Source organism: Notamacropus eugenii, chromosome 1, assembly GCF_028372415.1.
Source record: "Notamacropus eugenii isolate mMacEug1 chromosome 1, mMacEug1.pri_v2, whole genome shotgun sequence".
Lineage (NCBI taxonomy): Eukaryota > Metazoa > Chordata > Mammalia > Diprotodontia > Macropodidae > Notamacropus > Notamacropus eugenii.
The window spans coordinates 71,557,891-71,571,941 of record NC_092872.1 but is presented as its reverse complement, the minus strand read 5'-3'; positions in this window follow the sequence as shown (position 1 = coordinate 71,571,941).

The following is a 14,051-nucleotide window of genomic DNA, read 5'->3' as shown; positions in this document are numbered from 1 at the left end:
CCATTATCATTTGGATGGCTAAATCCTAAGATGGATTGACCCCAGGTCAGTCTATTAATGAGGACGCATTTTTATTTTAAAGCATCTAGAGTCAGAGATTTAGAACTGGAAGGGACCTCAAATCCCATCCAGTATGATCCTTTCATTTTATAAATGAGGAAAGTTAAATCCAAATGATTATCACAAATGATTATGATTATCACACAGGTAAGTATGCATCAGAGGAGAATGGAAACTCAGGTCCCCTGACTCAAGAATGAGTGATCTTTCCACTAGAAACCAGCCATTATGTTAAGTGCTAGGGATACAAAGACAAAAATGGAACCACCTCTGTCCTCAAGGAGCATATGTTTACTGGATGAGAAAATGTTCACATGTAAGTGTATATTATACTGTATACATATATGTATGTGTATGTATGCATATATACATATACACAAAATAAATACAAAATATTTTGATGAAGGGAGTTGATAGCAAAAGAGAGAAGTCGTGAAAGATCGCAACTGAACTGAGCTTTAAAGGAAATAGGATTCTAAATGGCAAAACTGAGAAGGAAGTTCATTCCATGACCAGGTACGAAAACCTGGAGATGAGAGATTATGTATCATGTGTGAAAGGCAGCAAGAAAGACAATTTGTACTGTAGACAGCATGGGGAGTTAACATGCAGTAAGCCTGGAAAGTCAAGTTTAAAGAGTTTAAAATACTGAAGAAAATTTTGTATTTGATCCTAGATCTCATAGGGAAGCACTAGGGTTATTGATCAGTTATTAAAGCCTAAAATTATTCCCTAAGTTTTGCATGATCAGGAGGGCTAATCATCTTGATCTCTCTTTTTTGTTTTTGAAAATGCCTGAAGTTCTGGTTCTTTTTTCATTCTGAACTTAAGAAATAAAAAAAAAACAAAACATTTCCATAACAGTAGAATAGACACAAAAAGATTGTACATGAAACTGCAAATCTATTATGTATAACTTGCTATGCCTTTTAAATATATGTTGAAGTTATCATATAACTTTCCTTTTTTTCTCCATCCCCCTCCCCACCCCAGAGATGTTCTTGAAAGGATCCAGGGATGGATTCAGGAATTATATATTGATGAGTTTCCAGAAATCATTGTAAGGTGCATATAAGGAAATTCAGGGAGAGAAGTAGTGCCAGGGACCTTCTAGTTGAGTGTACTTAAGTGGGAGGGAGATGTCTTCATGTTATTTGAGTGTTGTTACAGTCCTAAATTTTTAACGCATTGTAGCTCTTAAGGTAAACAATGGAGATAGATGATGTAAAATGTCCTAAAGTGAAAAATGATAAATGTTAAGTGATAATAGTTGTCCACCCAAGGTCATGGAATTTAGAGCTCACGTGTTCCAAGCCTCTAATTTTAAATCTGAGGTAGCTGAATCCCAGAGAAGTTACGTGATTTCCCCAAGACCATGAAGGTGGCAAGTAGGTGAGGCAAGATTTGTGCCTGACTTCAGTGATTCATAGGGGGCTAGATTTAGAGTTGAAGGGACTTCAGACACCCACAATTTCATTCATGACTATAAAGGTGAAGAAACGGTCTTGCAAACTGAGAGGTGAAGTATCTTGGAAAGACTGATATAGCTACTAAATATCTAGTAAAATGTCTGAACATTTTGATTCCATGTCTACTCCATGAAGTGTCCATTTTTTTTTTTTTCTGAATTGAGGGGCCTCACTTGAGACAACTGTTCCCCATCTGAGTAAAAGTTGGCTCAGGATGATCTCTTAGAAACTATCACTAAGAACAAATTGGAGGCTTCAGATAGAATAGATTTAAAAAATAAGCAGCAAGTTTTCATGATGCCAGTTATAGTGATAGAATTTTCTTAAGTACCTAGTATATGCAGAAAACTGTGTTAGGTGCTAAGGGAAGATGTAACAGATTAGAACCTACTCTTGATATCATGATAGGATCAGCAGAGTCTTTATAGAAGAGGTAGCATTTGAGAATGAGATGAGTAGAAATTCAACAAATGGAGAAAGAATATATAATTTGTAAACCTTTTAGGGGCAGAGTGAGCAAAGGCACTGAGGTATTAAGCCAGTTTACGCCCAAGGGTCAGGGAGTAGGCACACACTTTGAAGCTGTTTGGCACCATTCTCAAGGGTATCATCCAGCAAACCTAGTCAAGGATAATCTGCTTTCATACCAGACTTTTAGCCTCACCTCTACAAACCCAACATATTTGTGGGGAAAAAAAATCATGTGATGTCACCAAAATGGTTTTTCTTTTTGTCAACTGCATGTAGTGTGTTGGACTCAGTGGGAGTGAGAAGACCCTTGGAATTTCGGCTTTGCCACTTCAGCTAAATTCAATAACCATTTAATAAGTGCCTATTATGTGCCAGCAACTATGTTAAGTGCTGGGAATATAAATAAGGGAAAGAAAAAAAGACAGTCCCTGTCCTCAGAAAGCTTACCTTCTAATGGAGAAGACAACATGCAAAAGGAAACAAAGGAGGGGGCACTATGTGGTGCCCAGCAAAAGGGTATTAGGGGATGGCAGAATGACATTCTAAGGAGTGAAACCCAATCAGAGATGTTAATGAAAAGTGGAGAATTATTGGATAGTTCAGATCCCTGTCCTTTATAAAGAAAGGTTTTGAGAGGAGTTTAATGATCCACCCCCACCAGGCCTCCAGTTAGAGGGGAGAGAAACCTGAGGGTAATTTTGAGTAGGACAGTTCTTTCTGGGTCTCATTTGCCCCCTGTATAAAATGACAGGATTGGATTAAATGATCTTTAAGGCTCCTTAGAACTCTAAAGCCCAGAGTCCTAGGATTCTGTGATTTTGTGTCTTACTTGATACAAGATTAAAACAAGAGGAAGATGAGGTAAAGGGAAAGGAAAGAGGAGAAAGAGATTCATCACAAAATGGTGTGTAACCAAACCAGCTCTTATCTCAAAATGATTTCTTGCTCAAGACATTCAAAGGATAATAATCAGCCTTTGTTTTTAGATTCCTTTTAGGTTTATTGCAGAATAATGTAATTAAAATCCATTTTTATTGCTGTTTTACTGTCTCTGTCTGCTCTCTCTATTGCTGCAATTTCCTGAAAAGGAGATGTATGACATCCTGTGGGCATCCCCAGTAGCTTTTCAATCATCAATTCATGTCCTCTGATGTTAGTTTCGTTTTGCCAAAAGAGGTGTATTTTTTCGCATCTTAGTATTCTTGTCACTGGAAACAAGTGGGTCTGATTATCTGATACATTGCAGAGCTATGAGGGGGTAGTAAAAGGCTTTTTTTTTCTTTTTCTTCTAAGTGCATGATGTGCATGGACAGAGGGAAAACTCCATGCTAAATACATTTCTTTAAGAAAAATTGCATGACCTTCTCTTTCCTTACCCAAAAGGGAGTTAATCCACCCAGTTTTGGAACTCCATCTCCAAACTGAGAAACCAGGATGGATGGATGAATGAGGGAAAATTAACCTACCCCAGAATATGTAGCCAACTCATGCTTCACATCCCAATCAGTCATCCTCCAGGAAATTAGGGAAAACCTAGCATGGGCAACTTGCCATCTACTCTACAGACTGGGCAGGATTCTGATGCCCTAATCTCTCCTTACCAACACTCCCCAACACAGCCCCTACTCTTTGTACCTCTTATTCTCTATTCTGAAAATATCAATCAATATAATGAATTAAAAAAGTGATATAATTGCTACTGGAAAAGGAGTGACAATTGACTGCTCCATGGCTCTACTAGCAATTCCTGGAATTTTCAAGCATCATAGTCCCTTCTTTGGGCCCCATTCCTATATACATTGCACTTTGCCCATTGAATTTAAATTCCTTGAAAGCAAAATTTCTCCTTTGTATTTTGTCTCAGTGTCTAACACAGTGCTTGAAACATAGGGGCTAGTCTTATGATTTAATTGGTTTAGAGAGCACCTTAATGAGAAAGCTTACTTTATCAGTGCAGGTTCTCTCCTTTTCTGCAGCTGATATTCTTTGCAAGTTGCCAGAATACTGAAAGGTTGAGTGACTTGTCTAGGGTCACATCATCAGTATTTGCCAGAAGTGGAATTTGAATTTAGACTTCCCTAGCTTTTCACTACACTATATAGTAGGCACTTTATAAATGCTTGTTTATTTATTCACCTTTTTCCAAACTCAAATTCACCTTGATATACCTCCTTGTCTCCAACTTGTTGAACCAAATCTAACAGGAGATAGTGATGGCATCCATGGATTCTATACCAATAGAGTCAGTAGAAGGCAATTAAAAAATATTTCCTTTATAAACTCTCTAAGGTCTCAGCTAGCTTGAACATTCATTTTCTGACAATATGGTTTTACTTCAAAGATTTTCATGATCTTGACTGGTAATCACTTGATGTCATGCATTAACCATGTTTACATAATTAATATTGTTTAAAAACTTTGTTTAGAAGGTAAATTAGGAATCTAGAGGAAAGTTAGTGTCAAATTGTGAGAGGCTAGGAGCACCTTGGTATAATTTCAGAGAGGGGAATATGGTCAGCCTGAAGTTGCAAAAATACATGTAATGTCATCTTTATAGATGATGCTTGTTTATATAGGTAGATATATGTACATATCCATATATCCATACATATGTATTTATTTTTTATTTCTGAGTATATTCTTCTACCTTTCCCTTCCCAGTGAGCCATCCCTTGTATCAAAGGATAAGAGAAACAAAAAAGCAGCTCAGAAGAACACATCAACTAAATGTGAATGTTGTGGGATATGCAATATTCCATAACCATAGTTCCCCACTCCTGCAAAGAAGTGTAAAAGGTACATCTTTTTCTTCTCTGAGGCAAAATTTGGTTATTACAGCATTTAGTTTAATTTTTTAAAGTCCTTTCCACTTAAATTATTGTAATCATTATGTGTATGTATGTCCCACTTTGATTCTGCTTATTTATGTATGTACACACATTCATATGTAGATGAATGGAGTTAGAAGATATCATGAAACAGCAATAACTGAGAATATTATAAACTAATACAAGATAATCCCAACTGGTTCCTCACTGAGGGCAAAGCTGTATTTCCTGTATTAAGTACTATTCTATTTCATTGTCGTCTATAGAGGATGCAATTAAGTATGTACACTTTTTTACATTTATTTATCATTTCTCTGTACCAAAGCACATGGTCTATTTTTGTAAAAGGACCATGTGGTCCTAAGAAATATGTATGTTATTTAATTTTCCTATTCAAAGGATTTCACAAGTCCTTCAGTTTTAAATTTTCTAACCATCCATTCAGTCCTATATCTGCCTACTTGTGTATCTTTCTGTTAGATTTATCCAGTTCCAAAAGAAAAACATTAAATTCTCCTATAATTAGTATGCTACTATGTATTTTTCTAATTCAGTTAACATTTCCTTTATTAATTTAGATGCTACGCCATTTAGTTTACATATATTTGGCATTACTCTTATTTTATTATCTGTGTCTCCTTGAAGCAAAGTGTAATTTCCCTGCTTATCTCCCTTGACATTATAAATTTGTATTTTTGCTTTGTTCTGATTCTATGATTACAACACCTGCTTTTTTGGATTCACTTGATCCACAGTAAATTTTGTTCCAGCCTCTCATTTTCATTCTGCCTACATCTTTATTTTTTTAGCCAACACATTTCTGTATAACCATTATACCACTCTCATATATCATTGTTTATAAACAATCATGGATTGTTTAATCCATTCACATTTAAAATATGATTGCTAGGCTTTATTTTAATTTTCTTCCTTTTCCTCTTTTAAGCCAGTATTTTGTCCCTAAGATTAATTTTGTTTAGGCTACTTTGATATCAGCTTATTCCTATAGGGTCTCGCTCTGTCCCCTGCTTCTGTTTACTTTCCTTTTTTAAAGTTTTTGTGATTCCCTTATGGAGAAAAGTTTCTGAAGTACCAAATGTGAGTTACCTCTTCTATTCAATTTCAAAATTATTTCCTTTGTTGGTCTTATGCTATGCCTTTTCTGGAATGTATTATACTTAGAAAGATTGATTAATGTGGAAAGCAATGTCAGGAGAATACTGTTGTGATAGGAATCACTCTGTGTTTCAGATTATGAGGCTTGGTCCTTCTCCTCCCCTTAACTTGATCAAACTCCATTCCTAATCCTTATAATCTGTTACCTATTATGCAGGATGCTGGCTAACCTTGGGGATTCATACATCCCTCACTTAGAGTGGTATGTTGTATGGAAAGTTCAACCATTTTCTCAGAGAAAACAATTTAATGTGCAAATTTTCCTTAGATGAAATCCATTAAAAAACCCTGCCTTTTGCTACAGACAAAAAGATTCTTTCCCATGGGAATTTTTTAATGTTATCCTTTCCTTTACTATTTTGGGGCAAGAGTGTTCCCTTTTCTATCCTGCCCCACCATAATCCCTTCCGCATTCCTTTGTCCTATTCTCTCTTGGAACATCTCTTCCCTTCAGAGACAAGAATTGTTATCTTTTCACTGTTTGCCTATGGACTTGCTAAGGTATGGTACCTTTTCTTGTTTGTTATACTTTTACTCTTCCCATTCAAGCAACTTGTTTCAATCTCTAACAAAAGTGCATTGACTCATTTATGGAGGGATTTAGTTCATGGTGTGTTAATTCAACTTGAGATTGTTCCTCTTGTTAAGGAATTCACAATTTGTAACAGGTCAGATAAAAAGGCCCAGAAGATGAAGGAGGACCACAGTAGGAGTGGAGGGCCAGTCTCAGAGTCCATAAGTAGGTCAGATGGACATGCCTGGAGACTCTGTTGGGTATAGACAAGTATAGATGGTAAGGCCCAAAGGACCCTAGGATGCAGTGGTAGGAGAGATAGCAAAGTCTGATGTTTCTCCATCTTACCAGAAAAATTAGGGTTAGCTTCTCCCAGAACAGTTAAGCACTACATTACTTTATCTCACTGGTTGCCCTGTATGGCTGAATGGAGGAAGAGAGAAGTGAAGTAAAGAAAAAGTATAAAACTCTCATTTTGTTCTTTCTTTTATCTTATATCTCTTTCCTTTTCTCTTTCACATTCCTTCAATAAACTAATACGATGAGAGATTTCATTTCATTACTTAGCCTTTTGTCAATAATTATATTTATTTACTTTTATTGTGTTTGCTTTTAATGTTTATAAATTGAATAATCTATTCATCCCTCTCTATGTATATCTAGAGTTATCCATCTCTATCTAGAGATATCTCTTGTATATGTTTTCCATATATTATCTTTACCTTTATATAGATATATACTATGGAGTATGATTTTTTGTTTGTTTCTATTTTTACTAAAAGTAACCTGGGAATTTGTTTTATCAGTTTTTTTCTGTGTTCAGAATTCTGTTTTTTAATGTTATTTTTATATTTTTATATATTATTTTAAAATTAATCTATTTCTTTTATAATATATAACTATATGTAAAATATACTTTTCAATTAATTTAAATTAATTAATCTAAATCAATTAAATTAAATGTACTTATATTTTAATATTATTTCTTACATTCTTCTATTTAGTGTTTTTCAATTTGTCATGTTCTGGGAGCCTTACAGTGTTTTTCCTTTTAAAATTATTATTTATTTATTTTTAACATTTTTTTTCTAAAATGTTGAGTTCCAAATTCTCTCACTCCCTCGAACACTTCCTTCTGTCACTCACTGAGAAGACAAGCAATATCATATCATTTATACATGTGAAAAAATGTAAAACATATTTTCATATTATTTGTTATAAAAAAGCAAGAAAAAAGAAAATGAAAAGTATTGTTCTTCAATCTATACTCAAAGTTCTTCAGTTCTCTCACTGGAGATGAATAGCATTTTTCATCATGAATCTTTTGGAATTGTCTTTTGGGGGATTCAGCTACAATTCTCTAGTTAGTGAATATTTCCTTTCTTTTGAAATTTTGGAAGTGGAGAAGTTTGCAGAAAACAGCTACTCTGACATTATGTTCATGCCTAGATGTTGGCTTTTTGAAACTCCCTATTTAACCCCCAAGGCTGGCTCAGAAACAAACAAAAAAGCTCTGTCATCTCAAAACTGATCTCTTTTTGAAGAATTCCCATTTGGAGGTCAGGCCTTCATGCAGAACATAGAGGAAGGATGAGAGAAATAAAGAGAACTCATTGTTTTTTGATTTTTGATGAAATCATTTTAAGGGCCAAGTAGACTCTGAGTTAAGTATTGCTTTTGACACAGGCTATATTCTCTCTGAACTATAAATAATAAAGAACAATGAGCTGAGGGTCGTGCTTTGCACAGACCTAGCTAGCAAAGAACTCAGAGTTTGTTGGCTTCCCCTTCTGGAGGAAACAGCTCAAGTTGATGCTTGACTCCAAGGTTTGATGCCCAGGGTTACCTTTTAACTGACAATAATGCTCACATAGGACTAAATCCTCCAGACATGCCAAATAAAAGGATCTGAAGCATGGATGAGGGTGATTAGCTTCACAAAAAATCATTTTCTAATGACCTGATGTCAGAAGGAAGGGATCTTTCCTGAATAAATCTCAACATTCACTGACTACTAATAGCATGATCATAGGATGTCAGAGTTTGAAAGGACCTGCCTCCACAATCTCCTTTCCTAGATGAAGACAATGAGGTCTAGAGAGGTTAAGTGATTTGTCCAATGTCCATTGGTTATTCAATGATCAAATCAGAAACAGAATCCAGGTTTCCTTACTCTTATTTCAATGCAATTTCTATCATTCCTAAGACTGAGGAAAGAGGAATTTAGTGATTGCCAAGATGCACTGAGTTGATTAGGAAAGGGAAGCACATATGGATTAGGGTGAATAGTGTGTTTATATATTATTACATATATGTGTAATAAAAATGACCGTGATTTGTGTAGTGCTTTAAAGTTCACAAAGCTTAGGTGAATGTCACAACTCTGTAAGAGGGGTACTACACGTATGTTTTGGGCCAATCCAGTTTGAGATATCCAATAGGCAGTTGGAGATAAGAGATGAGGTCGCAAGAGAGGTTAGGGGTGGATAAAGAGACATAAAAAGTCATCTACATAATGATGATAATCAAATTTATGCGAGTTAGTGAGATCACCAAGTGACATGATATAGAAGGAGAGAAGAGGGATTAGGAAAGAACTCTGAGGAAAATTCACTGTAAGTGAGCATGACCTGGAAGAAAGGAGCAGAGCTGAGATTTAAATTCATATTCTGTAACCGAGTTGAGGACTTTGCTTCCACTGTTTCCTCTCTCAACTGTGATTTCATTGGTATGGGGCACATTGGATGAGGAAATTCCCTATATTAGTGTTGACTGGCATCTTCTCTGAAACTTATAGCCTTAGAGAGTTGTCTGAGTCATTAAGTGACTTCCCTAGAGTCACATAGTCAGAATGTTGTCAGAGGCTGTGAAGTCAGTGACTTCAAGCCCTCCAGACCATGAGACCCCTTCTTTCTCCATTATATTGCACCATTATACCTCTCCAGGCTGCCTACCTCAAATATTTACTTTATTTCCCTTTTTAAAAAATCATTTAATAGATGACAAAACTGAGCTGCATGGAGATTAAATGACTTGCTTATTGTTAGACTTTTGGTGTCAGAAGTCGGATTTGACCCAAGACTTCCTGGGCTATTATTGATGGACATTTGCATATCTTGCTTAGACCCAATCCTTTTGTGCTACTTCCTGTCCATCTCCATACCATAATGTCGTTTAGATAACATCCTTCTCACTATTTCCTACTCTAGCTCTGAGGGGAGTAATCTAATCAATACTGCCATGTCTGAAAAAGACATAAAACTAGCTGCTGTATGAATCCAGTCATCGTTTCCTGTGATTTTTTTCCATTCAAAAATTTCTCACTTCTCTGTTTTTGGTGTCTTCTATTAAAACTTAAGATCCTTAAGGGAAAGGACTATCTTGCTTGTTTACCTTTGAATCTCTACAGTTAAGCATAGTGCCTGGCTCATAGTAACCATTTAATAAGTATTTTTCTATCCATCCATCCATCCATCCATCCATCCATCCATCCATCCATCCATCCATCTATCCATTTGTTCAACCTATCAGTACTCTTGTCACACTGCCACATCTTATGTATATGCATATTAATAATAGCTTGATAGTATTTGCAACTCAAGTTACCCTAAGTATCATACAATCCAACCCCCTCATTGTACAGATGAGGAAACTCAGTCTCAGAGGGGGTAAGTGTTGTTGGGGTTGTAAAGGTTGTAAATTAAAGTCAGGCTTTCACAATATCTGTGCTTAGTAAAGACTAGGCTTGATTTTTTTCTCAATAGAGACACTTTTGAGTCTCTTGTGATTTGGTACTAAGTACTGAGAGGGAGTCAATGAATAAATAAGCCAAATTCCCTCACTTCATGGAACTTCAGTCCATTTAGTTGTAAGCTCTCTTAAGATAAGGACTATTTTTCATTTTGTCTTTGTATCCCCAGTGCTTTGCCCAATGCCTTGCACACACTGGAGCACCAGAAATGCTCGTTGGATTGGATCGATCTAGTAAGGGGGCATGAAACATACACAAATAACTGTAATCCGGATTGGAACTAAAGACTGAAGGCAGCAATAGTATAGTTCAGAGGAGACAGTGGAAGCAGAGTCCTCAACTAAGAGTTACAGGACCTGAATTTAAGTCTCAGTTCTGCTCCTTTCTTCCAGGTCATGCCCACTAACAGCAAATCTCCCTCAGGGTTCTTTACTGATCCCCCTTTTCCTTTCCTTCTATAGTATTTCACTTGGTGATCTCATCACCTCCCATAGATTTGTTCATCATCACTATGCAGATGATTTTTATATCTGTTCATCCAGCCCTAACCTCTCTCCTGATCTCATGTCTTATCTCTGCCTATTGGATATCTCAAACTGGATGTCACATAAACGTTTAAAATGGAATTCATCTTTTCCCCTAAAACTTTCCCCTCTTAAAAAATTCATAAGGGTTTATGACTGTGGAGCTCATGGGGACCTTCATTAAAGAGTAGTTATGTTGAAAAGAACAGGTATAATGGATAGAGGGTTGGACTTGGAATCAAGTAAAATGGGAGTTCAAATTTTGCCTCAGGCACATATAAGCTGTTTGACCCTGAGTTTAAATCACCTCCCCCCTCTCAGTCTCCTTATCTGTAAAAAAAGTATAATAACAGTACCTGCCTTATAATGGTACAGTGAAATGAGCTACATAAAATCCTTTGAAAATCTTAAAGTGTTATATAAATGCTGGCTGTTTTTATTTCCCAGACAATTCACAGTTTCTCAGTGATCAATAGTGTCTTGGAACTGGGAACTCTATAGTCCAGGAGTGGGGAACTTGCAGCCTCAAGGCCACATGTGGCCCTCTAGGTCCTCAAGTATGGTCCTTTGACAAGGGTCCTTTGATAAAGGCTACACTTACAGAATTAGAGTGCTACATGTGGCCTCGAGGATGCAGGTTCCCCATCCCTGCTGTAGTTCTACCTATAACCATGACCTGCTGAAATAAGATGAAAATATAGAAGCAAAATGTATCTAGAAGACATCTGCATTATCACAGAGCCCTTCAACTAGCAGAAGCAAACAGCAATGATCTTGCCAGCAGCAGCCTGCATATTTGGAAGTCACTTGTATCCCAGCCCATCGGATATTGGCCATAATCCTGAAGAGCAAATGTTGATCAGACTGATGAAGGGAGGGCTGTGAGAATGGAGCGAATACTGATCTTCTGACATGTTGGCAATAAAGCAAATTTAATACATTTGGAATCCCTCTTAATGGCTAGTCTGGGTTATTGGCTTTCCCTCCCCCAACTCCTTTTCTTACTCAGAGACAAGTTCAATTGCTATGAGTTGGGGAGGGGGAATGGTGTTGAAGCTACTGTGTTGGCAAAGTACCCAAGATATTCTGGCCCCTACAACTCTAGTGACATAATTAAGCCTTCATGATCCAGGAAATTTTCCTCTCCTTTCCAAACCCAATGTGTCATGACTAGCTCTCTTGGGGAAGAGGTAAAAATGATTTGGAGTGGGACTCTTGTTATGTCCAGGAGTCCGGTTTTCTACATCGTTAAGGATGGATTCAACTTTTTTAATGAGCCTAAAATACTGGGCTCTGGGGCTGTGTGCAGTTTTGTCTAAAAGTTCCCACAATTCTTTGCAACCAGCATTAACCCTGCTGTATTAGTGGCATAAATTTTTAAAGATTTCCAAGTCCTCATATATGTAGGGAAAAAAACAAAACCCTCAACACTTTCTTTCTCCTTGCCCATCTCTCCTTCTTCTTCCCTCCCTCTACAGTCTGCTCTTCTAAATAAAGACACAGGTGAAAACCACAGAGTGGGAGGCCAGCACTTGAAGCAACCTGTCAGACCTCTGATACCCATCAGCATAGCTGAAATCAAATTGAAAAGTGTGTTTTGGCTTTGCCAGGGGGGAAAACTGAGTGAATACTCTTCTGTAACATTTCTGGTGTCTGAAAAGACTCAGGTTTGTGCCCGAGGCAAAGGACATTAAAAGGGAGAGATCTGCTGTCACCTGTTTCCAATTGTTGCTGCCTAGAGCATGAAGGCAGAGTGTCTGTTGGGAGGAGGTTGGTGGTGGTGGGGAGAATGTGATTATGCACTTAGGTCAGCATACAGAAGCTTGGAACAATAGTCCCTAAGGATTCATCCCATGAATTATTTTGCTTCTACATTATCCTCACCAAATACCATGTTGGTAATTACCTGTCTCCTCTTCTATCTCCTTCCCCACTCCCCAAACACAGACACTTAATTTCCAAACTAGTCCAACTTTTTTCCCTCAACAATTATAATGGTAAAAATGCTGGAACTGAAGTCAGCAGAGACCTGGTTTCGAATCCTGCTTCCCATCCTTATAAACTATGGGATTATGGATATCACTTAGTCTGAATCTCAGTTTCCTTGCCTGACAAATGGAAGTAATAATAATACTTGTAGTACTTCACAGGGTTGTTTTGAGGAACAAATGAAATAAAGTATGCAAATCATTTTGTTAATGATTATATTAGTAATAATATTAAAGTAGCAACAGTACCTGACATTTTATAGTACTTATGGTGTACACAGTATTTTACATGTATTATCTCATATGTGAGTTCATCCTTCATTGCCAAAGAAGACCATGCCATCAGAGAAATAACAAAATGACTTGCACTTGACTTTGTATTTTGAGTGGGGGAGGGCTGTGCAGGTCACCAGCCTCACTTCTTCTCCAGAGCCATCTGAATTCATCAGGATGAGTGGAGATGACCCAGGATGAGGCAATTGGGGTTAAGTGACTTGCCCAAGGTTACACAGCTAATGAGTGTCAAGTGTCTGAGGTGAGATTTGAACTCAGGTCCTTCTGACTCCTGCACTGGTGCTCTATCCACTGCACCACCTGGCTAGCCCATTATCTCATATGAGTCCAATGATAATGTGAGGGGGATGTTATTCCCTATTTTTACAGATAAAGAAACTGAGGTTCAAAGAGAGTAATTGAATTGTTCATGATCACATAACCTGTGTCAGAGGTGGAATTCTAATCCAGGTCTTCTTGACTCCAAATCCATCATTTTATTGACTATACAGAATGGGATAGTGAATAGAAAGTTGGACTTGATGTAAAAAAATTTGGTTTTGATTCCCAGTGACAGACACCTTCTAATTATATGACTATGGAAAAGTCATTTAGCTTCCTGGAGCCTTAGTTTATATATTCTGTATAGTCAATAAATTCTAATGTACTTTTAATACAAATTCTACCACAAAATTTTCAATTTCAATGCAAATATTTTTAGCTTAGAAGTATTTCAGTGTCAGCCTGAGAAAAACAAAGTTGCTTAGCTATAGGTACTTAATAATTCAGTTGAATTGCTGACTCTGGAATCTGCATCCTTGGATTTAAGTTTTAACTGCCATCAACTGCCTGTGTGACCTTAGTTTTTCTGGACTCTCAATGTCTCCTTCTATAACGTGAAGGGATTGGGTGCCATAACTTCTAAGGTGACTTCATGTTCTAAATCCACAATCCTAAGATTCTAAAATATGTGTGTACTCTTTCCACTGAGGCAGGT